Source organism: Pogona vitticeps, chromosome 4 (assembly GCF_051106095.1).
Source record: "Pogona vitticeps strain Pit_001003342236 chromosome 4, PviZW2.1, whole genome shotgun sequence".
Classification (NCBI taxonomy): Eukaryota; Metazoa; Chordata; class Lepidosauria; order Squamata; family Agamidae; genus Pogona; species Pogona vitticeps.
In genome coordinates this window covers 173,232,055-173,258,795 of record NC_135786.1, presented here as the reverse complement: position 1 = coordinate 173,258,795, position 26,741 = coordinate 173,232,055, and the positions used below count along the sequence as shown (strand labels likewise).

Sequence of the window (26,741 nt, the reverse complement as noted above, 5' to 3'; positions counted from 1 at the left end):
TTAAAAAAACCCAAAGACTTGCACTGAATATTTTGGAGAGCTTTAATATCTCTTCTCTTTCTCCCCCCCCCCCCCCCAATGTTTTGGAACTGGTTGCCTACTCAAAATGAGGACTATTTTGACATAATTATCCTGAGTTAATTATTGTCTCCACGTAGGGAGATAATTTTGAACATAGCCTAGATGCTTATTTTTATAGTGATTGACCACTGTGTAGCTACATCTTTAAACCCCACCCATGACTTCAGTAAACATGTGGTAAACAGATGATCCATATCTCAAGCCAGAATATGGAAGTAACTAGTTATGAGTAAAGTTGTTACCTAAAACTAGTTACTTTGGGATAATGAGAGTAAATTTCAGTTATATTTCATAAACAATATAATGAGTAGTCACAAATTTACTCTTTTAATGTACTAAGTCACATTTTCTACTCCCTTTCAAAAGTTACTTTTAAAGGGCATTTCAAGGCATTTTTTCAGGAATTTTTCAATTTTAGTATGCCATATTCTTACCAATTTAAAAAACAAGGGAAGTGTAATTTTCCTTCAACTTTATACATGTTTTGTATTTTCAAGATGCAATATCAGAATTGGCCATGAGAGAAAACAGAGACTATTACACTTATTTACCTAGCATGTAAATAACAGCAATTCTCTGTGTTAATAACAAGCAACACAACAAACTGCCTTTGCTGACAGAATGACAATAATGGCTATTTGACTGACCCAAAGTAATAGCTAAGGCAATGAGTTCCTTTTAAAGATTAATATTTTAAGTCCTGTGTAACTACCTAATGTTGTACTAATGCCAAATTCATGACTGCTGATCATGTAGCCATGTAACATGTTTTTTTAAAAAAATTGGAATCATGGTTCACCCAAGATATGCTGCTTGAATTATGCCAGCTCTACACTAATTATTTAAGTAAGCATACGCAGGTCCGCTTCTCTACATCCTACCTTGACAGATGTTACCAGTGCTCAAGGTACAGGCTTCCACAGTAATATAATATACTGAGGTTTCACTCGAGAGCAGACTTAAATTAGTTTCTTTTCTATAAAATATCCTGGAATACAGAACAAGAATTAAACATATCTAGAAAACAAAAGCCACAAACATAACATCATGCAAGTTTCAGCATCCCTGTTTATCAGATCTCTAACACTAGACAGTATTATGAGGCATCTGTCAAACTGCCCATTTTCTCTTTGCTTCATGTAGTTTATATAGCTTTTCCTCATGGCAAAAATGCACCCTATAAGCAACTTAGCATCTGGTACTCTTACCTGCATGAACAAGCACCACTCTATTGTTTTATTAAGTTCAAAAAGCCATTTGTAAAGCCAGAATCCCGCCTGAGGTAAAGGGTACTAATGATGAGACACTTTCTGCCCTAAGCACACTTCAAAGTATAGGGTGTTGACAATCTCAGGTGGGAATATTGCCTATAATGTCAGCAGCCTGAGGCTAGGCTGGCTGACTTCAAGTGTTTCGGGTTATGTGTACTGTGTAGGAATTTCCTTAGCTTTGGCTGCAAGTACACAAAGGTCAGCACACTCTAGTAATTGCATTAGAATTTATTTTGTTGCTGTTATGTCAAGGAGTTACTAGAAGATGATATTTCTTATGCCCAGCTCAGTCTTAGCCTCAAACGATTCTTGCAGCAGAAAAGAATTAAATACTACCTTCTGTATGCCCTCTTTTTAACATAAAGTTTGCTTTTTAAAATTTGTACATTTCCAAAGACACACTGCTGATTTTTCTTACGAAAAATGCGTATGAGTTTGAGAAATATAAAGTAAAAAAAAGAGTCCTTACCCTGTCTTAAGAATTAAAAACAGGAAACATATGTGACACCCTGTGGATACATCCATGCTGGGAGGAATGTGGTTGGTGGATACAACTCTTCCACACCAATAGAAATTTTATGAATTAAACCAGTGTCTTGGCTTGGCTTGACCACAGTTCTCTGAATATACACTCAACATGATGTCTGGTATATTCTGGAAGCTACAGTCTAAAGTATTTTATGTCTGAGAAGCAATTGTACCTACGGTTCTCCATTCACTTCCTTCTTGATTTGAAACTCCATCCAGTTCTGTCACACTAAGATAAAAAACATGTGCATTTTTGGAATACAACTGCAGAAACCACTTCTCGATTATCCCAGAGTGCAGGACATATACTGTAACAATGGGCTCAAGTTAAAGGAAGCCAGATTTCAGTTTAATATCAGGAAAAACCTCCTAACTGTTAGAGCAGTACGACAGCGGAACCAGTTACCTCAGGAGTTGGTGAGTGCTCCAACACTGGAGGCATTCAAGAAAATCTTAGATAGTGGTTGTTGTGGGTTTTTCGGGCTTCTTGGCCGTGTTCTGAAAGTGGTTCTTCCTAACGTTTCGCCAGTCTCTGTGGCTGGCATCTTCAGAAGACAGCAAACTGTGCTCAGAGCATGGCCAAGAAGCCCGAAAAACCCACAACAACCATTAGATCCCGGCCGTGAAAGCCTTCGCGAATACAAAATCTTAGATAATCACCTGGCAGATATGTCTTGATTGTATGCCTGCATTGAGCAGGGGGCTGGACTTGAGGACCTTGTAGTCCCCTTTCAACTTCACTTTTCTATGATTCTATGAAATATTGTAGTCAGCATGGCTAGTGGGTATTTGGGTAACTGAAGTCCCAAAAAGTAATGCTATCCATCTTTGGATTAAAGAGGCAAAAGGGACCTTTTTCCAATTGAAAACTTACATTGTCTGTCTTGTGGCCATAAAAGCAGTGTTTTCTTCCTGAACTCTCTGTTACACTGTGAAGATGTGCACAAAAGAGAAGGCTTTTTATATAAGATTTTACTTGTGAACATCTAAAATCTATACAGTACTTACAAAATGGCAAGCAATCTTGTGTGTTATTTTCTCTTTTACAGAAGGAAGCTATTATAATACAAACGTTTTGCTGATATTTTCACCCAGATGATTCTCTCCTCTGTCACAAATTCCCTAGGAGGTCTTAGTCAAGGCTACTGTTTCTCAGCTTTGATCCTAGTTTGAGGATAATACTATTGCACTTTACAGGAATGTTGTGAGGAATGCTGAAATAAGGTATATGAATTGCTTTGAGCACTTAAACACTCTATAACCTGAGCTTTACTTTTATTCAATGTCAACACCATCATGAATCCTACAAGTACAATCTTCCACTTTCTTTTTGAACATATAAAATAATAATTGCATGCTGCCATGTCAATTTTGACTCATGGAGACCCTTTCCAGGGTTTTCTGAGTAGAGAATACACAGAAGTGGTTTCCCATTGCTTTTTCCTGGGGTGCCCTGGGACTGTGCAGCTTGCCCAAGGCCACACAGGCTGGCTCATCTCCCAGGTGACACAGTGAGGAATTGAATTTCAAACCTCTGTCTCCACAACCAGATACCACTGAGTTTTCCAGCCACCTTTTTTGAACACATGGTAATATTTTATTAATGTATATGCCCCTGTCATGATCATAATCATAACATATGCATTTCCCTAGGTTTCTTTTTCTTCTTTTAGTTTTCTACCTTTTAAAAGCATTGGCAATACAAAAGCAATAAAGTGAATTATTATTAGTCATAGCACAGGTATACAGATTTCTAAAACAGATTCTGAACATCTCCTTAATCTATGTCTATGTTTGATGAAGAAAGAGGGCTAGGCTGCGTATTTGGTTTACTTCAAAGCACATGCCATTATCCAAATGTCACTGTAAGCAATACCACCGTCCCTGCCAACCTTCATCTTGTTTGACTCTTCCTCTCCATCAGATGGGATCTCCTCCAGGCTCATCAGACACCTTTGCCCTTCACTTCCCAGATCCTGCAGCTGACTTCCCAAACAGGATTCACCAAGCTGTAACACTGACCTTCAGTGATGGTATTACAAAGCTTTAGTGTTCTGTCTATAAGGAAGGAATAGAACAGTCCAGCTTGCAGCTGATTTCCTCTTCAGCAAAAAGAGGGGGCTTGCATCTCATTACTGCACATCTACTCAATTTCTTTATCACAAAGAAAAGAGGGAAACTAATCTGAAGGGAGGGCATGTGTGATGGATACAGCAGTCTAGAATCTATTGAAGAGAGTGTTATTGTTACTATCATTACACCAACTAAGCAAAACCTGTTCAAAGCATGAACATTGCCTTCCCTTTGTCATACAAAGAAACCCAGAATTCTTTCATCTGTGCTTGCATACAACCCTTCCAAAGAGGATGTTTCTGCTTCTGTTATTATTCTAAATGAAAATGGACTTTTGTCCATGAACATGAATGTCACCTATCCAAATAGCAACTTTTGGGCTTGTGTTAGATCTAACACAAAAGGAAGCAAACATATCAGAGCAAAACATAATTAACTGGGGCAGCAGATCAGAGATGATGATGATGATGATGATGATGATGATGATGATGATGATGATGATGATGATGATGATGATGATGATGATGATAATAATAAGAATAAGAATAAGAATAAGAATAAGAATAAGAATAAGAATAAGAATAAGAATAATTAAAAAAAAGAAAGAGAGAAGCAGAGCCTATGCACAGAATTTGCAAATCAAGCCATTCAAATCTTGTTAACTGTAATGGAAAACAAAATGTCAGGCTATCATCAGACTGTCAGGCAAGGAGTTCTGCTAATAAATGGAATCACACACACACAAACACACAAACACAGAGTGTGTGTGTGAGAGAGATATGCATGGTTTATGTTTTTGCGAGTGGCAAAAGACAACTTTTCCTTCAAACAGCAGTACAGTCAATTTTAGTGACCTATTTAACCATTATAACCACTCAGATAAATAGAATCATAGAATAGTGAAGATGGAAGGGTCCTATAAGGCCATTGAGTCCAATGCCCTGCTTGATACAGGAATACAAATCAAAGGATGTTTGCCAGATGGCTGTCTAGATTTCTCTTGAATGCCTCCAGTGTTGGCGCACTCAACACCTCTTGAGGTAATTGGTTCCACTGCGGAACTGCTCTAACTGTTAGGAAGTATTTCTTGATATTCGACCATAATCTGGCTTCCTGTAACTTAAGCCCATTGTTGCGTGTCCTGCACTCTGAGATGATCAAGAACAGATCCTGCCCCTCCTCTGTATGACAGCCTTTCAAGTATTTGAAAAGTGTTATCATATCACCCCTCTGTCTTCTTTTCTCAAGGCTAAACATGCCCAATTATTTCAGTCTTACCTCATAGGGCTTGGTTTCCAGCCCCCTGATCATCCTTATTGACCTCCTCTGAACCCTAAGTAATAGATGTTTTCCATGTTTTTTTTTCCTTTTTGTACAGGCAGAACCTATTTTAAAAAATACAATATAATTGTGTGCCATGAAATCAACCCTGACTTTCAGGGTTTTCTAATTAGAAAGTATTCAGGAAAACACAACAAAAGACACAGTCTGAACAAAAATGTCAGTGCAATTGTGCAGCACGCTAAATTTGAGTTACATTATCTTTCATTCTGGCCATAAGTAAGTAAAAGGGATACAGCAGATTTCTATTTATGTCATCAAAGTTAACTCAAGTTAAGTATAAAGGATCAAGTCACAGAAGATCTCCCTAATCACAGCATAGTCACAGAATCTACTGAAATTAATTGAGACAATGTTTTGTTGTTGCCAGGCTTACAAAAGAGACCCTCAACTCTGTAGATTCACAGCCCTGAGCAATTCAAATATTTGAACATCTGCAAACCAATTTTCAGAACTAGAACACAGATGCACTTAAAAAAAAGAGGCAACTCATTTACAGGGCTACCCTAGAGGTCTTGCAAAACATTTGACAGTCATATCACACAATGAGATATAGATAAACTAGATATGAAATATACCTAACAATGCTTAGAACAGTTACTTTTCAGGCTACAGTTTTCAGAATTCACTATATTCTCAGAATCTGAGAAAGGAAATACAAAAAAGACAATTTTCTCAAGCTCTGGAAATTGCCTCATAGTCTTTCCCTGAAGGAGTGCTTCTGGTTTTCCACAATATCAGCAAAGTCTATTCCTCCCCCCCCCCACATCTCACCCCAAAACTAACCTAGAATAGTGAACAAATGTTAAAACTTGATCAGCTCAGTTTCCATTCTACAATACCAAAATCTGCTTTAGAATGGAACAAATATGGAAAGTCAAAAGTCAGGTGGTAAAAATAAGAATGAGAATTGTTGTGTTTGTTGTTGCATGCTATTATCTCCAATCTATGGCAACCCTATGGTTGAGTGGTCTCCAAAATATACAGTCCTCAATAGTCCTGTTCAGTTCTTGTAAACCGAAGCCTGTGAACTTCTTTATGGAGTTAATCCATCTGTATTTAGTCTTCTTTTCCCGCTGCCTTCAACCTTTCCCAACACTATTGTTGTTTGCAGATAACCCTATCTTTTCATGATGTGCCAAAAGAAGGATGGTCTCAGCTTCATCATTTTTGCCTCCAGAGATAATTCAGACTTGATTTGATTTAGTTTCACTTATTCATCTTTCTGGCAGTCCTGGGTACTAACAATGCTCTCCTGTATCATCATACTTCAAACAGATCAGGTTTTTTTTCCTGTTGGCTTTCTTCACTCTCCAGATTTCACATCTGTATAGAGGAGGAGGAGGAGGAGGAGGAGGAGGAGGAGGAGGAGGAGGAGGAGGAGGAGGAGGAGGAGGAGGAGGAGGAGGAGGAGGAGGAGGAGGAGATATCCATACTAGTCTATGGGAATGGTGGTCCACAGTTACGTAGGTGGAAATCTAGTTCTGCAGTTTCACAAAAAGTCTCACTTTTAAAGAAGAGCAAGTTAAGAAATCTTTGCATGCCAAGTTGCTAATTCTGGCCAGTAGTCTTTTTAGAAGCAATAGCTATGCTACAAAAATGTGCACATATTCAAGTTCTCTAGCACTTTTCATCAGGCTTAACAATGGGTTAACAATGGAAGGGATGAGTATGTTTCCACATGGCTGTCTAAAAATATATGTTCAAACTTGTCAGTTTAAGACCAAATGATAAAATATTTATTCCTAGAATGATGGTTTAGGGTGCAATCATACATTCATTTACTTACTAGGAATAAGTTCTATTGAACTCATTTGCACTTACTTCTGATTAAGCAAAGAGGCATAAGACTGCAGTAATAACTGTAAGTGGAAGGTTACTCTTCCTGGCATGCATCCATTACAAAGTGCTTGTTTTGCTTCTGCTGTGTGTTCAGTATCATATTTGCATATTGAGATAAGGTATCTGTAAAATGGTCAATAAAAGCCAAATGAAAAATCCTAAATATTTTATTTCATTCTGGTCGTCTTTGGCTTTGCTAGATTTCTTGATGGGGCAAATGATTCCATGTTGCTTGAGATGGGAGCTTTATTGATCTGCTGGGAAAGTCAGACAATACTAGATGCCCAAATTCTTCTGCCTGCATAACAATATTAACATATTTATGAAATGGATAATTTTTGTGTTAAGCAAATGAGAGGTGCACAAATGTGTAAAAGATATTGGAATAAGCAAAACAAGATAAGTTAATACTAAAGCCTAACAATATTGTGCTGGCAAGATCATGAAAAGTTATAGTTGGTGGAAATTAAATATATAAACTTCATGGGATGAAGAAGACAAGGGGCAAATATTCATGATGAATCAATATGCTAGTTTGTCACTGCTACAGAGTGGTGGAGTGGGCTTAGTTCTCCAAGCTGTTTTGAACTACATATCCCATAATCCCAAATCATCTTCCCTTTCTGACTGAGACTTCGGCAACTTAGAAATCCAAAACATCTGATAGTCAACAGTTCCTAACCCCTGACTCAATTTTTCATCTGGGTTTTTTAAGTTACTGTATATATTTCTGACCCCTTAATTCCCATTCACACCTACAATGGTACTAGCAGAAGATACTTAAAAGTCTGCCATGACACCAAGCTTTTTGATGTTTTCTCATTCCCCTTCTCACATGACAATGATAGGTCCATAGTTACACATGGGGGGAGGTGCTCACAAAAATTTTAAGATCAGCCCTTATCCCCCTCCCCTTCCCAGCACACACACAAATACACATAGACCATGGGCAACCTATGGATCTTCAGTCTTCTTTCTCCACTTCTTCTTTGGGTTCTTCTCCTTTCCTGTCCACACTGCTCCTTTAACATAAAATATAATAAAATATAGTACATTTAAAATATCATTAAAAAGCTGCATTTAAGCTCCCAAGCCTTTGTAGAAAGGTCTTTCTTATGCTGTGACATACCCACTCAACAAATGGTCACTTGGACAAGCATGATGACACCTCCATTGCAGCACAATAACTAATTGTAACAGTGTTAAGTACATGCTGCTTCACCACGCTCGGTTTTTTCTTTCTTTGAATAAGGAAAATTTTGTGGATTTTTGTTGCTGTTGTTTTGAGGGTTGGCTCATTTTGCTAAAGTAAGGTTCTATGTTAAGAGAGTCCTTTCCCATACATTTGGTTTTGCAGTCTTATACTGGGATGTACAAATCACGTCATCATAACAGCTTTTCAGATTGTAAGGGCATGAGCATTACCTCCAAACGTAGTATTGTTTCCAAAGAGTAAAATAATAATAAAAACTAAAATGCAATGTATTTATATTACAAACATAAACATGTTTCTTCTGATAAAATGTTAATAAGCTATTATAACTCAATTAGATCTCAGACGGTTACATATTAATGCAATGATAACCAATTTATATCTTCACTCCATGGCTGAGGCTTATACAATGTCCATCTCTGCATGTCCTGGCATTTCCTGTTAATTAAGCAAATTAACTTACATTTAATTTATCCATGGAGTTCTACATTTTAAGTTGTAAATGTATTACTGCAATGCCTATACCTCCTCACCTGAGATTACATTTCATTGATCTCAATGGAGCTTATTTCTGAGTAAATGCTTATACGATTCCCATGTTATTCATGGGTTTTTAGTAGCATTACATATTTAATTAATAGTTTCTTTCTCATATAGTCAAAGGGAAATCTTGCACATATTGGATAGAGTTCTGCTGGACTATTAATCAGGGAACAATGATATAATCTTTCGGAACAATTTTCCTCCCTTCATTAAAGGTTTAATACAATCCTTTCCCCCTCCTGCAGAACACTGTAAATGGTGCATTCATTTCCTTTGTCTGAGGCTGAGATCACATGTTAGCAAGGCTATGCTCAAAATTCTACAAAGTAGGCTTCAGCAGCATGTGGACCAAGAACTCCCAGAAATACAAGCTGGACTTTGAAGGGGCAGAGGAACTAGAGACCAAAATGCCAACATGCGCTGGATTATGGAGAAAGCCAGAGAATTCCAGAAAAACATCTACACAAAAGCCTTTGACTGTGTGGACCACAGCAAACTATGGCAAGTCCTTAAAGAAATGGGAGTGCCTGAGCACCTTATACATCTCCTGACAAACCTATACATGGGACAGGAAGCAGCAGTTAGAACTGGATATGGAAACACTGATTGGTTCAAAATTGGGAAAGGAGTACGACAAGGCTGTATATTCTCCCCCAGCTTATTTAACTGATATGCAGAATACATCATGCTAAAGTCTGGACTGGAGGAATCCCAAGCTGGAATAATGATTGCTGGAAGAAATATCAGCAACCTTGGATATGCAGATGATACCACTCTGATGGCAGAAAGCAAGGAGGAAGAACCTCTTAATGAGGGTGAAAGAGGAGAGTGCAAAAAATGGTCTGAAGCTCAACATAAAAAAAAACTAAGATTATGGCCACATCAAAAAAAACTAAGATTATGGCCACTGGTCCCATCATCTCCTGGCAAATAGGGGAAGATATGGAGGCAGTGACAGATTTTACTTTCCTGGGCTCCATGATCACTGCAGATGGTAATAGCAGCCACGAAATTAAAAGACACCTGCTTCTTGAGAGGAAAGCAATGACAAACCTCGATAGCAGCATAAAAACCAGAGACATCACCTTGCCGGCAAAGGTCCGCATAGTGAAAGCTATGTTTTTTCCTGTACTGATGTATGGAAGCGAGAGCTGGACCATATAGAAAAGTGACTGCTGAAGAATTGATTATTTTGGATTGTGGTGCTGGAGGAGGCTCTTGAGAGTCCCCTGGACTGCAAGGAGAACAAACCTATCTATTCTGAAGAAAATCAACCCTGAGTGCTTACTGGAAGGACAGACCCTGAAGCTGAGGGTCCAATACTTTGGCCATCTCATGAGAAGAGAAGACTCCCTGAAAAATACTCTGATGTTGGGAAAGTGTGAAGGCAGGAGGAGAAGGGGATGACAGAAGATGAGATAGATGGACAGTAAAATCAAAGCTACCAACATGAATTTGACCCAACTCTGGGAAGCAGTGGAAGACAGGAGGGCCTGGCGTGCTCTGGTCCATGGGGCACAAAGAGTCGGACATAACTAAATGACTAAACAACAACAACAAAAACAATGTGCAATCATAGAAAAGCAGTTTCTATATCAGATCTTCCAGCCTTTTAAATTTTTTCCCCCATATTAAGGAAAAGACCAGAAAGGAATCTAGAGCCATCATTCTTTAAGTAGCTGACTGCCGTATTGAAATTATATTGACAATGTTTTGTTAATGGCAAATAAATAGTAACCTAAATGAAAGCTGATCGCAGACAAATATATCTCTTTCTCATAGCAAATATAAGCTATGATGTTATTTGAAGAGGAGATTTATTAACCTTTCAGTTATTAAAATTCCATTTAGAACTGGAGATAAAATTGACATTTTTAATCATGAAAACATACAGCACCTGAATATTTGCACAGAACAGACTGCTTGCAAAGGAATATGAATTAGCTGAGTGGCTGAAAACCTCCAAGTCAATAAACCATTATAGTTGGTGAACAAACAGTAGAAGCACCATGATGAAAGCCAAATGTTCTTGAATTAATCAACGATCAATGGATATTCAACAACTAATCTGGCAGCAGGGCTAATTCATGTAGTAGTTAAGGTGTATCTTGTTGGTGGAGATAATTATTTTATTCCAAAGGCATGGCCTCCTTCATATTTTAGCAAACTTTCCTTGACATATTTTGCATAAACTCTCTCCCTTTTTTGCAAATCGTGTGATTCCCCCCCTCCCCCGTTTCTACTTTCCAATTTCAAAATCAAGGCAACACCCCATTCCCTTTCCAAAGCCCAGCTGTGATATTCATAAGATCACTCATGTTCATAATACAGGAAGGAGCCTTTCACCTCTTCCTGCATCCAATACAAAGGGAAATGTAGGGAAGGGAAGGGAAAAGATGAAGGAGGAATGAAAATGGGAGAATGATTTATCTGAACCACCAGCTGGCAAACCTCATCATATTTTTACCATGGTATTACTGGTTTAACCATTTGAACTTGCTTTCTTAATCAAGCCCTAACTATAGGATGACAGGGCATGGGAAAGTTATTTTCCCTAGCTAGAGATGTCAGAATCTATAAGTGATGCTGGAGGGGTGATTCTAAATGTTATCTAATTAAGTAATTTCTCTAAGTTCTGCCAATGTTCACAATCTGATTTGGGGTGCACAACCCCCTTCTCAGGAACACGTTAAAATTAGTTTGATGTCATTGCTTGGTGACTTTCTTTTCTTGTCCTTTCTAGAGAGGTGAAAGGGAAAGGTAGCAGCAAAAGCCATAAAGAAGCCTGTGGCATCTTAAAAACTAGCAGATTTATTATGGCATAAGCTTTTGCAGACTGGAGTCATACAGCATTGAATTTATCCCATAATAAATGTCTTAGTCGGTAAGCTGCCCTGCACCTCTCTGTTTTCTTTTTCTCTCCTCATAATAACTCTTCAAAGCAAAATGGGATTTCCTCCATATTGAAACATGACAGATTAAATTCCGCAGAACAGACATTACTCCCTGATACCGTTTTTGTTTGTTTTTATCATTTGGAACCTCCTCTGCCTTGTCATTTGGCAGTGAATAATACTGAAACCTAAAAATTGAAGCAGAAGAGCCCAGGAACCGTTTGAAAAATGAAGGCAGATCAGCTGCAGCATAGGTGTAGATATTGGTTATTTCTGCTTCTGTCAGAATCAGATGAAATTTTTATACCTACTTTTGAGGCTTACTATTTTGTGAATGAGGAATTATTACCAATATCACAAGCTTCAATCACATCTGTGGAACAATCTTTGATCCAATTGAAGTTATCACTGAAAGAAGCAACAGAGGTGGCTGTCTTCACTATGTGTCCTTTACCTGCAGCTGTGCTTTCCCTTTTCACTTAGTATGCTCTCCTAGAATGTTTCAGGCAGGGACCATGAGCTGCAAAGAGAAGGCTGAACCAGCAGAAACCACCTGCTGCCTTTCATCATGAGGAGCATCCCACAAGTAGAGATTTGTTTACAGGATCCTGTGATCCAAGCCAAATCTATAAACCATGTGTGCCCCTTGAGGGGCTTATTAGACAGGTCTTCATAGGATCCTTCAACATTGCCTATGCTGGTTGTGGTTTATGCTTGCTGTAGTCCAGAAAACATTTGGACAGCCAAAAGGACACTTCCTCTACTATAGCTTTAGCACCAGGGACAGATTTGGAAGTGGGAGGAGGTGTATTGGATGCTTGGGACCATCACTATCAGTGTGTGATTGCAACATATCATGGACGAGGCTTGGCCCAATGAGTAAGGGCCAAGACTGACTCTTTCCTCTCTTTTTTAAAAACCTTTTTACCCCTGGAAAGATCTGAGATATATAAGCTAATAAAGTAAAATGAATAACTCATCTATATTCATTCACTAATAATTTTTAAATGGGCTTCTATTTTAATTAAATTACTGGTGTTTTATCTCTATACAGTGGTGCCCCGCTTCATGACGATAATCTGTTCCAGCAAAATTGCTGTTAAGCAATATCGTCATCAAGCGAAAAAAAATCCTATTGGAATGCATTGAAAACTGGCCAATGCGTTCCAATAGGGAAATACCTCATCGTCCAGCGAAGATTGGCCATAGAGAACCACCGATCAGCTATTCAAAGTCACTGTAATGCAAAGCTTCCCTCCGGAAAGCAGCCATTTTGCGAAGGGAGGGAAGCCATTTTGCGAATGGAAGCCATTTTGCGGAGCCGAAAAAATCGTCATTAAGTGAACAAATGGTTCGCAAAGCAGGCTCCTAATCAACGTCAAGTGGATTTCTCCCATTAGAACCATCGTTTTGCGATCGCAATAGCGATCGCAAAAATGTCATCGTGAAGTGATTTCGACGTCATGCGGGGTAAGCATATAGTGGGGCACCACTGTATTTTCTTCCCCATTTGCAATTTGCTCAGCCAAGCAATACACTATTTATTTCTTCATACATTTGCATTTCAGTGGCCATTCTTCACTGGACCTCCGCTACCTCTACTAGTTCTTTACACAACCTGAATGTCAAGGCCTAGACTCAACCAAAGCTTTTACAACAGATATTAGGCACAGCTGTACTAACCAGCGATTGTTCTATAGGGTGAGCTGGATTTTTTAATTTCATGCATCATTTACAACTTGCTTCCCTAAATTCTACAAACTCAGAAGGTGTTCATAAAAACTAATGAGAAACTAAACAAGGGTATTTTCTTGTTCTCAAAACACTACATGAACGGCCAACTGTCTTAACTTTTTCTCCTTCAGTCGTTCTATTTCACATACTTTAATTGCCTGGCCAATGAGAAGCAAGCAATGAAGCAAGATCCTGATGTTCATATGATGGCATCAAAATTGAAATACATTAGAACAATCTAAGCTACTGCACTGCACTGCACTGTGTTTAAAAATGTTTCAGCCACTTCACCATATTTTGAAACCCAGTTGCAAAACCATCCAAAAACCCATGTGTTTGCTATGCTTTCATTGGTTATATGCATGGAATTCCGGTCTTGTCTAAAGCTTTATTTCTGCCACAATACACATAAACAGCCCTTGATTGTGCTGATTTTCAGACCAGCTGGCAATATGTTTTCTCCACTGTGGGGAATGCTGGGGTATGCTGTGGGCTGGGGTATGCTGGGAAATTAATGAAATGAGGGAGGCTGCCTGGGAGCATCACAACTCCTTCGTCCACAAGAGATGATGAACCATGTTGTCAGACCTGCATTCTATGGAAGAGTAGTCTACAGTTCCAGCCAACTCACCATCTAATTAATAGAGATGATGGTGATATCCTTTTCTATGATTCTTCATAAAGAACATTCCCCACATCCCTTGTTCTTATCAATGCAACCTGTTTCAACACACCTCAGTGAGGTAACTCCTCAAGATTACCTTCAGCTAAGAGTGAAACAAAGACATCCTCCCACTTTAGATTGCAATTCATGCAGAATGTCTCTTGTGTCATTACAGCAAGAAGAAAAACTTTGCATGATATGTACAGAAGATGCAAATAATCCATTAGGTGCTTCAGCTACATGTAATTTAGGTTAACTGCCCTTTCAAAAGTATGTCAAGAGATGCTAGCAAATAAGGGATGGAATAAGTTAATATAGCACTAAACACATCCACTTCACAGACACCAACTCCCTAGATGATGGCTAAAACTGAGGAAGCTTTCTGCACATATCTCAAGCTCTAAATATTAAACCAGAAAAGGCTATGCAAAATCTGTGGAGAGCAAAATCAACATACCTTGCCAAATGGATGAATGCTAAAGAATCTCTCCCACTAGGACAAGACTTTCGCTAGACCATCTGGAAGTCACTGAATAGATTTTGAAGCAAAGTAGGAAGATGAAAGAATAACCAAGTGAAATGAGGCTACTTAGAAGCAGAGCAAATTTTAGGTGACTGGAAAAAATTGATCATAGAAGCACTTACATACATGCAATTTATGCCCCACCATGTGTACAAAGAAGATTTAGCTAATGGCTAAGATAATGCTGTAGCAGAAGCCTGCTTCTTCATACCCAAGGTTTTTTTTACTTTTTGTTTTTATATATGTCTATAATTTTAAATGGTGCAGTAATCTGATACAAACAAAGAAAAGATTACACACTTTTGCACAAAACCCTGGCAATTTGGGGCAAAAATTATTCTCACCAATGCAAGAACTCAGCTGAGTGTCTGGAAATTCCTTGTCACCCTTTCTGCAAAGCAAGGAATGTTGGACTTCCCCATTCTTATGTGTAAGGATGGGACAAGAAAGATTTTGTACCCTTAATGCCATGGTTCTGATTTATAACTGGATATATTATTTGAACTAAGGTGATGGTGGAAAAAAGTTTAGATCTGTTTTAATCACCTGTGTTTCCTTGGGAAAAGGAACATTGATTTTTCCTTTGTTTACTCTCCACAGCAATCTTTCTGGGTCTTCTTTTGTTTACATTCCCTGCCAACCACTAGGAGATGCCCCCTGTATGTCCAGCCAACTGCACTCAGCAGGCTGGATAGTAAAACATCATTTCTTCTTATGTGGCCATTCACAGTTTGAATTCTGCATCTTAAGAAAAGATAAAGATGAGATTTCCTATAATAAAAAACAGAACAGAAGCAAGGCAAAGTCAGGCCAAATCTGAATGTGTTTTGATCACAAATCCGTGGCAAACACAATTTCATTAATTATTGAAGCCAATTATGCAACTCTGTGCACATAAATTTGCCAGTAAATCCCACTGAATTCAATCAGACTGTCTGTAAATATGCATAGGACTGAGATGTTAATTGGCTTCTGTAAGTCACTATAACCTGCTATTTGCTGTTTCTAGGAATTAGTGAAAAGCAGCGACTTGTTGGTCTGAGCTATGCAGTGTTTTAATGTATTAGTTCTCAACTTTTTGCCCTCAAGATGTTTTTTTACTTCATGTTCCAGAAGGTCCAAACAGCATGAACAAGGATTCTGAGAGCTGAAGTTCAAAACATTTGAAGGACTAAAGATTCCGTATCATGGGTCTTATATGACCCTGGCTGCAGATGTCCCTGTTGTTGGTGGAAGGAGCTAACTATTCAGCCTTCTGAATATCAAAATGGTTAAGGAAGATACTACACTTTTTGAAAGAAGTCTCATCCAGGCTTTTTTTTTTCAGGACAACAAAAAGCTAGTATTTATGAGGAAATACATTGAAATAGGAAAAATGTTAGGAAGTCTAGTTTTAAATAATGAAGGTAAAGATACACAAAGTTATGGACAGGCCTATTTCATGGGAACAAAGGCAAAATGTCTCCTATTGAGCTTGTAATACCTATGAGGACATTGTTATGGCCTAATATATACAGTATTGAAATGCACTATTTGATTTGACTGAATACTGTATTAGGTGAAACCATCTTTTTCCCTCAGCAAAATATTATCGAAGGTCTTAGATCAGCAGCTGTTGCAATGACAGTAAATGTTGGAGAAGTAACTGCTAGGGAAATCACTTATGCCACTCCCTTCTCTTCCAGCTGCAAGTAGGTGCCAGAAAGGTCAAGGCACTGTTTGCTGAATGAATGAGAAAAAAACAATAATGTCTCATGCCTGGCATATTTGCCAAAATAGACCAGAAAATGTGAATAAGAACAATCACAGCTAGCAATTTGTATAATGCATATCACGTACTTTATGAAAAACAGTCTATATTATTCATTGAAACCCATTCAGTAATAGAAAACTCACCTTATTTAGAACCAGAAGCCCTTCATTTTGTGCCTTAACTCCTTGTTTATCAGAATCAGGGGCACAGCTAACATTTGAACTTAGGAAGTACCAAATATCAGTGTTTCCAGCTTGGATGTTCAAGCCTAATGTAATTACACAGCCATATCCACAAAACAAAACAAACAAACAAAATACAGGTGGTCTAGCTAAACATGAATTACTCACAGTGACTTTACATATTGACCAAATTTCAGTAAATATGGAGTAGGTTCAGTGAAAACACTCAAATTCTCCAAGAAGCTGAAAGGTCTTGCTAGAATGTGTCCAGTTTGTATGGTCCATTTCTTGTGCACAGAAGACTCAAAAGTCCCACACCTTCCTTTGTAACAGAGTTTTTCTTAGATAACAGCTTCAGTTCTTTTGTTGAAACTTAGATTGCCCCAGCTAACCAGGATGCTTGCATAAATTATTCCCATCAACATGGGAAAATTCTCTGTGTTGATGGGAATAATCCTTTACTGATAAGACTCATGTCTCAAGATTTGACAAAGAAATTCAAACTGGGAATTCATGCAAGCATCCTTCCAAGAAATGGAGCTTACAAACTGGACACATTATAGGAAGACCTCTGGGCTTCCTGGTGGATCTGAGTGTTTTCACTGAATGTACCCTATAATTACTGAAATTTGATCAATATATATATAGTTAAGAAAATTTAGTTACTGTGAGTAATTCATGTTTAGTTAGACAGCACACCTTTCCCCCCCCCCCCTTTGGTTACCTAATTCCAGAGCCAGGCACAACCTTGGAACGTTTGGGCTCTGCATTGGAACAGCACTAGCCTTCGCTGCTGCCATGGCTGTTCTGCCATTTTGGCCAAAATGAGGAAGTGAGAAAGTGAGAAGGGGAACATTGTGAGCATTGGTATCATTGGCCAAAATAATTTGCCAAGAATGTTAGGGTCTAACTGCCCCTGGGAAGCTATAGTTCTCAGGAATGACGGTACCTATGATATCCTGCCCGGTGAATACCACAGGCTCAGGTCCGCAGGATCAGGTCCACAGGCTCAGGTCTGTTCCCTTCAGCCCATGATTGTGTATGTGCACATGTGTTCCTTCGGCCCTCAAAAATGTGTAAAATATATGATGTGGCCCTCATGCTGAAAAGTTTGGAGACCTCTGATATATATGATTGCAGAAATGGCTGGTGTGCAATTTGTCCTTACTACAAATTCCTATTGTTTGCAGTGATGCTTTTTCTTTCTTCCTGGTAGGATATACGCAAGTCCTTGATTTTCATTTCTTTGTACTTAGGAACAACAGTTCTTGAAAAACCACCTCAAAACATAATAAATGCTTTCTAGTAATTTTTTGTTTGGCAGTGATGGAAGGGATGAGGTCTCAAATAGGCACCTCTATACATGAACAAGCACTGGACCACAGAATATAATGTCCTTTGAGTAAACAAGGGACACACCTGAAACTACAGTAACTAGAACTGCAATCCTATGCATCTGTTTACAGGAAGGTGACTTGCTTGGGATTCCTACTTCATGGTGAGATGCCCGCCCTTGCCCAAACCATAGGATGCTCTTGACATAGCCACAGGTAAACCCTAAAGTTACAATTCATAATTTTTGTACTTAATTACTTTAGATACCTGCCTAAAGACCTCTTTAAGCTGTTGTGTACAGCAGCAAATTTGTGCATTGCATAAACTGGAAGTCTTCCAAGCAATTTTCTAAACAGCAGATGACTGACAAACTTTGGGAGACCTTGGTTGTGAATACACTTAATCAGCAAACACAAGAAGTAAGGACTTCCAGTTATGGTGCCATGATTTCTATGTACCTACTACGTGGAAGCCGTTCAAATTTCTCATTGCATTCCCATGAAACAGAATTGCATTCCCTCCTACCACAAATATGATTTGTCTTCATAATATACACATCCAGGCTCTTTAAATTAGTAACAAATTTTTTTCTTAGACTCTTTTAGCCTAATTACTCCCCTCCACAAAGCTGTCCATAATATAGTAAAGATTGTAATTCAGATTTTCCCCTTTTCATTCATTTGTGATGTTGCTGTAATATTATGTATGGGTTTTCAAACCCCCTTTTGGCATATGTATTTTTTATTTTATTTTACATACAACTATACTCAGTGGCAGTAACTTGCCAGAATTTCCACAGTATCATTCATCTATGGAAAAAGTCAAATCCTATTGTTAAATTCCTGCATATTTATTCTAAAGTGTTTGTCACTGCCAAAGGGGGTGATGAGTGGGTGCAAAAGCTAATTATTTTTAATCAATGACACATTGCTTCAAGAGCAGCAAGCAAGGCGATCAACTGTGATTCCAAAATTGTGTGCCTTTCATAGACTACTAACTTTGTAGCTGAAATGCTGAATTAGGTAAACTATTTTCATTCTTGCTCTTCTTACCATCAATCTCATCCTAAGTGGTAGCAATAACAACACTAAAAAAAGTAACAAAAACAAATTGTATACTTTACCCCAAACATGTTTGCTTAAAATGTAAATCAGTATAGTTTATTTATTTGGGAACTCAGAATCTTGCATAAATATGCTCAATTCACATTATTCATTGAGGGTTTTTTTTTTAAAAAAACCTGTGTGTTATTCTAGTAATAAGGTAAATGGGTGTAAAAGTAATTGTGACTTACAGTATTAGGAAAGTGAGCTACATGACAGGCTAGAAAAGCTATAGTACCTGGGAACACTGAAGATGCTTCCTGTACATCTCCAAATAATGAGGACAGTATTTGGGATCAAAGATGGACCAGGGCAGGAAGGAAGAAAAGTTGGGAAAAAGAAAAAATACTCGGGAATTGACATGCTTGAAAGAGCAGAAGATTCTGTATGGTTTTCTGTGTCCATGTAACTGTAGAGAAATATATCTTTGCAGAGAACATCTTCAGTTTGATTACACTATAAAAGCCATATAAGAGCATTGTCAAATTCTATATGTTGTTCCTTGTGTAGGTCCTACTAAGTTGAACAAGACTATTTACTCTCAGTTAAGTGTATATTGGGTTGCAGCCAAAGAATCACATTATCATTTTATGAAGTCCAGCTGTTGAACATTTTAAGAATGAAACATCTGCTCAGGCATAACGTGTATTAGCCTGCCCATTCGTCGGATGAGGAATGGGCACAAACATTAACTACAATTTGGTGCTATCACTATATGTTTGAGATTAAGGGAGCAGATACCAGTAGACTCAGAGAATCCCCATGTTTTGCAGAAGTACAATCATTAAAGAAAAAGAAAAAAACCCTGCCAAGCACAGGAAAACATCAATAAAAGAGTTCAGTGACCATAGAATGCTGAGGAGGGGCACAGAAAATTGGGTAGTAGAGAACACAGAATGAAATGGTGAGAATAAGAGATGGAGGGCTTGATGCAGTTCTTGTCCAACTCTCATTTCAACCTCTCTGTTTCCTCTTTTCTCAGCCTCTGACATGTGGAAGAAAATGAGACTGAAGAAGAAAAGCTCTCTGTGAGTTGGGTCCCAACTGCTGGCTCTGCAGCCGGAGCTTAAAACACTGTGTGCACGAAATGCTGACTGATTGTTGGGAGCAGGGAAGGAAATGACAAATCAGAAGCCTTCTTCACTTCAAACTTCTGTTTCAGGACCAACCTGTTCTTGACGTATTCTGCATAATGGCCAAATTATTCCAGATTATCTTCAGATTTCTTTTTCTCCACTGTGTGTTCATTCACAAATAAAATCCATTTCACAATGTCAATTATTTCACATTCTTTTAAGATAGTTATGTAAACTTGTCCAGAAACTTCAGCCTAGTATCTCAGGTTTGCAAACTGCATCATTCTCCCCCAACCCTGTTATTTTTAGCTGAACAAATCAGCTGCAATCATTGGACAGGAAGCAATCAGATTTGTTTATAGCAATCTTGTACAAAAGCAGGAAGAATTGGCCAGATTCCTGTTCACATCTAAGGAGAGAAAATTGCAGGACAAGGAGATATGAAGAATATGATGTGGTGGGGGTGCAGATTTGGAAAGCTAGCAAAGCTATCCTGGCAATGGATCATCATCCTACTTTTTGACCTTCAAGGCTTTCCCTTACTGTCCTTTTGCAATGCTTCTCTTGCTAATTGTTAAGTTCTTACTTGATATGCTGATTATGAAGCAAGGTGCCAGGTGGGCATAGGAATCAGATAAATACTCATGAAGATAAGCAGTATTTACTGGAGATCATGGATTTCAGCCAAGTGCCTTGGAAAGACTTAAGTGAAGTAAAGAACTGCTCTTGGTGCTAATATAGCTTTCAGTGATGGCTAAATGCTTGGTTAGGGTTTGGAATGCTTAAAACTTTTTTATATTACAAAGTTCCCCCACCCAGCATAGCCAGGATAGGATCCTAGAATTTTCATACAAGACATTTTTCCAAACTCTATACATGATGGGAAGTTTTGTTTACCCTTGTTGGGGCTACAGATTGCATATGGCTTGAGGCCAGGGGAGTGGACATGCAACTCATGGGCCACATGAATCCCATGTGGGCATTTTTGCAGCCCCTAGCTCTCCCAGAGATCTCCTGCTTAACTTCTCTTCCATTTTACTTGGCCAAAAAACACCTCTGTCCTGTCCTAGAGGCCACCATGAGTAGCAGTTTTCAGCTTAGGGGGTTTGAGGTTTTCCCCAAAGACCTCCGACCTCTCAAAACACCTAGAAATGAACACTAGAAGTGCCTGTAAAGACACTTGCTGTTTCTTTCCTGGAACAAAACCTACATTTAATAGTCTATTCTTATAGTGCTACAATGGCCATCTCAAACTATCACCTCAGAACACGTCAATCGTTTCAAGGTGCTTTTGCTATGCCTCTGGAGGAAAACCATGCAGCAATTTCATATTTGCTTTATCAGCCTCACTTCTGAATGCATGTTATATCAAGTTGCAACATATGCAAATTGATGAGAAGGTAATGTTCCTGAGTCGACTCATTGAATCAATTGCAAGTCAACACTTATGTAAATACCATGAAGTCACTGGGACTAGCAACAGATACTGGTCTAAGGCTTTCCGAGATTTGAGAAACGGTTTGGTAACTCATGTGTCAAACTGTCCAACCATGACATCCGTTGTGCAGTTTTTCTCTATAAGTACTTGCTCAGCCATGACATCAAAATGTGGTTTAGTATCAGTGTAGCCATTTCCTTTCCCTCTCTAGGAGACAAATGTCTAGAATGTGACACTCATTTTCTTCTAATGTGGCAATTTACTCTGGCATGGGTGCATAACTTGCCACTGGTCTGTCGTTCTAAGAGCTGTGAAGCCATCATTGGTATACAAATTCTTAAATTGGGAGCTATGGCATTTTGAATATTCACAAATTAACAGACAGTTTGAAAGGATCTTTTCCCATCTGCTCATGCACCAGTCCATTGCATGTGTCGCTGGATAGTTTCCAAGATTGGGCAACAAGGTATTAATTTTATACATTCATAATGAAGTTCAAAAACAGACTGTTGTATAAACAGAAGGAATGAAGAGAATACTGCCCACTGACTTTTTGGAATTTTTCCTGCTTTTCTGACACAGACACTACTTTGATCATTCAGGTACACAATTGCAAACTGTCTTTCCAGCTCTTATTATAAGTAGGGATGTCATATGCGATCAGTTTCATTTTTACAACCTTTACCACTCAGAAAATTTCATCAGCATTCTTGTCCTGTCTCACTTTTGTATTGGTTTCAACGTTTATCTTTTTGTACAAAATGGTAGAGCGGTTTTTGTAACAGGCTCATTTTTGCATTCATTCCTCCTTTTGTAAACATGAATAAACATTTTCACATTGATTAGAGCAGGCAGCACCCATTGCAAGCCCTGGAAATGTAGAGATTTCCAAGGCAAGAGATTATTCCTCCCACTACTCATACAGTGAAGTACAGTATGCAGGACATATTTTTGTCATGAGAAAAATAGCTGCCTCATTTACAAATATGCAGAGTTCTGTAATGAGGTGAGGTTAGATTACGCGAGCCAGACAAGTCAAGAGAAAGAACATGGCTTGGTTAGAAGTCTGTGTATTTGAATATGCAACAGAAAATGAAGATGGGATGTGCTAGATCTATATGAGAGAAAGCCAATGTGGTGTAGAGGTCAGTGTGCTGGACACAGACCAGAAAGCCCAGCTACAAATCTCTACTCTGTCATATCATTCATTCATTCATTCATTCATTCATTCATTCATTCATTCATTCATTCATTCATTCATTCATTCATTCCTCTTCTATGCTGCCATTCTCCCATAAAGGGAGTCAAGGCAGCTGACAGTGATTAAAATACAAGCAGGATTAAAAACGCAGTAAATTATTCAGTTAAAAATCAAGTAAAGCTGCAATTATGCTTAGTTCAATTATCTTGAAACATCAAAAAGCCCTATAAAAACACACTTTAAAAATGCAATACCCAAGATCTCAGAAATTAAATGTAGTTTAAATGTCTGTTTTTCACTCTCACCCAAAGGACAAGAGGGACCCAAGGGCCAAGCTTTCCAAGGGAGGGCATTCCACAGGGAATGGGAGCAGCCACAGAGAGGACTCTCCAAACATGCCTGGAAGGGTCGTGGGACTGAAGATCTTAAGAGCTCAGAAGGTTCACGTGGGGAGATACAGACCTCCAGAGAGTGGGTAATCCAAGGCCAATCACAATCTCCCAGCCTAACCTAACTCACAAGGCTTTTGTTAAGATATAATAGCGGTGATTGTGGATTCTGTCTTGAGTTCCTTGGAAGAAAAACAGGACAAAATATAACCAAGTGACAAATCACTTCCGAACCCATGTAGGGCATCCGTTTCCTATCTACACACAGCTTTTCATCAGTGAAACCATTAAAATAAATATTCAAGACATGCTTCTCTGTTACCTTGTGGAGTCACACAACTGCAGTAAAGCTGTCCCACATTACTTTTATGAATGTGCTAACTAGCACATTTAGAAAGGGTGACTGTTATTTGTTTATTGTTGTCATTTGTTACATTTATATCCCCTCCTTTTGTTCAGTAAACTCAAAGCAGCACATTCAGTTCTACATCTCTCCACTCCACTCTCTGTGAAGCAGGCCAGGTTAAGAAAATGGTACTGGTTCAGGGTCACCCTGAAGTATGTTTCATGAGGATTTGAATCCAGCTGTTCCCACTGCAGTTCACTGGTTTTCTAGCAGAGAATTCTTAGAGCATGCACATTTAGCAAGGATACCTAGTGTAAGAAATCCTCTTTCAATCTAGTTTTAGAACTGCAGAGCCAGAAGAGACCCTAGGGATCATCGAGTCCAGCCCTGTCAAAGTGGCACAGTGGGGAATCAAACCTCTGACTCTGGAGCCAGATACTGAAACATGGAGAGTGGAATGTGGTTCTTAGTGATGGTTCCATCTGGGAAAATTACAGTGCCAACAAGACCATTGCAAATAGTAATCTAATTCATAGAAGGTTATTGTAAGAGGGACAGATGACATATCATGCAACAATTACAGGATAGCATTCAAAGTAAGATCACTACATTGGATAGGAAACATAGATACAGAGACTCTTAAAACTTTGGGTATGGACAATTATGAATGCAGCGAATATTAGGATGATTATTAGAAACAAATGAAGAAGTAATTGTAAGAATGATTATCACATTATGAGAAGATCCAAAACATCACAGAGTGAAGAAATTGTAAAACTGGTCCCTCCCCCTTTGAGCTCTTTCTCCTTTCTCCTTTCTCCTTTTTTCCCCTCTTCCCCCTACCCCTTTCCCTTTTTTTGTATTTCCATCTTATGCGAAATTTAATAAAAGGCACTATAAACAAAAAAAAGTAAGTTCACTACATTGGAATACTTCCAATTCTGCTAAAAAAATTGCGGCTAGAGTAATGTGGTAGAATGATGGACTAGGACTCAGGAGGCCTGGATTCGAATCCCCACTCAGCCATGGAAGCTCACTGGAGGAGTGGAACTGTTAAAGTCACTCCTTAAATATCTCACTTATCTTGGAAGCTCTGTCAGAGTCACTATAAGTCAGTTCTGACTTGAAGGCACATAACAAAGAATGCAGAGGGGAGAACTATAATATCTGCAATACCGTTGTTTTCTTTTCTTACACCAGAATCTCAAATCTTAATTAAATAATTTCTTTGTTAATGACATGGACAATATACACTACAAAAACTTTAATATACTGTATAGTACAAACAATTTTTGCTAAACTAATTTTAGCCTGCTAATGAAAGATGGAAATCCAATTGTCCTTAGGGTATATTTCCATTCAGCTGAGAATGTATTGATTCCCGAATCTCCTACACAAGTTTCCTGTAGCCTTTCTAACGAGGGAACATGACTTTTCTTTAGAAAAGTGTACACAATAATTGTTCTATTGATACAAGACAGATCAGGATGAAGTTCTAATTTGTGGCATACTGTTAAAATCAATTAAAAATAGCAGCAATGATTTAACTTTGAACAATGAAAATCAGCTCACCCACTGGGATATTATTATTGGAGACTCTTAATTGTCAAAGACCTGCTTAAATACCAAGTGGTCCTCACTAAATAGGCCTTTGAAGATAGGCCTCTCCCACAGATCTTAAAGCAGAGGCAGGTTTGTATGGGAAGATACGGCCTTTCAAATAACCTGGACCTAAGTTGCATAGGGCTTTATAAGTCATCATAATTAACATTTTGAATTACGCCTGGAAACAGACAAGTAGCTCATGAAGCTGCTGTATGATTGGGAATTATATATTTCCTGTAACTAGCCCCACTCTGAAATTGACCAAATCAGCTGTAGTTTCTGAACAATCTTCAAAGGCAGTTCCACATAGAGACCATTACAGCAATCCAGTAGGGATACAAAAAAAGCATGTATCACTTCCAGTCAGAAACTTCTAGGAATGGGTGCAACTAGCACAGCAGCGGGGCAAATGCATTCAGAATCAGGGATGAATCCAAGAGTACACCTAAGCTCTGGAACTGATTTTTCAGGGGAATTTTAACTTCATCCAGCACAGGTTGTCTCTATCCTCTGATCTGCCTTTCAACTTGTCAAGGTTTGACATTTTGTATGTACAGAGTACTAAAATAATTAAGGCTAGTATAAAATGTGTAACCTTGAAAATATAAACTGTACTTTAGAAAATGAGATTTGAATGGCAGTTTGTGAAAAGTCACTGCAAGATAATCAGCTAGCTCCCCATCCAAAGCCATTCACAGACATGTTAGCGTCCTGCCTTTGTAGTCTAGACAGTTAGCATATGGCTGTATCAGATGACTACAGGGAAAGCAGGGTCAATGTAAAATAACATTGCCTCACAAAGTAAGTAACTTGATACCTTAAAGTCCCCTTTCTAGCAAGCTATCACTTGAGCATGGACATGTAAACACTGATAAGGAAAAGCAAAACATTGAAATAGTCCTAGACAATGAAAGTCTTGGAGTACTGAAATGCAAGTATAGCAAATTGATGCCATTTATCAGTAATTTATGATTCTAGTGGTTTGCTGATTTCACCAGTGTTCAATGGTTCTAGTCATAACATAAACAATGTTTTGCTGAAGCTTTCCATTTTGCTACGATAGCGGGTTGTTGGGTTGGCAAAACTAATGTAGATGTCCACAGAAAACTTAAGACATGTGTTTCATAGGTTAGCAGTTTGCTCTACCAGCAGTCCTCAGTTATTGACAGTTGAATGGAAAAATAAACAAATAAAAGAAATATAAATATAGGGAAGCAAGACACTTGATACACACATCGGATACCAACAACACAGATACTACTGGGCACTAGACATCAGAGAACAGGAGGCAATGGCACAGTAGTGGGCTTCATTTTGAGAACCAGCAACACACACATATAAAGAAAACATGGATTTCCCTCCATAGATGCAAAATGGCACATGACTGGCTTAGAACACTGTTAAATAATTTTCTTGTGTGTCTGAATATACTAAAAGGCTAAGTAATGTATTTCTGATTTCATAGATTTTTATATTTCTGATGTGCCTTTTCAGGCTATAAGCTCCTGTATTTTCAGATTGCCATATGATTTCAGTTCTTGTCTGTAACATTTATAGCTAAAAGTTTATAACTGAAATATTTTTTTCTGACTTAAGTATTTGCCTG

The 26,741-nt window shown here is 38.4% G+C and overlaps 1 long non-coding RNA gene across 1 annotated transcript in view; it reads left to right on the top strand.

Annotated features, from left to right (window-relative positions):
* LOC140706896 (uncharacterized) overlaps positions 1–26,334 on the top strand; it is a 46,037-nt gene extending 19,703 nt beyond the window's left edge. Inside the window, exons 2-3 of the long non-coding RNA XR_012086810.2 lie at positions 18,109–18,192; positions 20,063–26,334. This is a non-coding gene — a long non-coding RNA (uncharacterized LOC140706896). The remainder of the gene's footprint in view (positions 1–18,108; positions 18,193–20,062) is intronic.
* Positions 26,335–26,741: the final 407 nt, after the last annotated feature.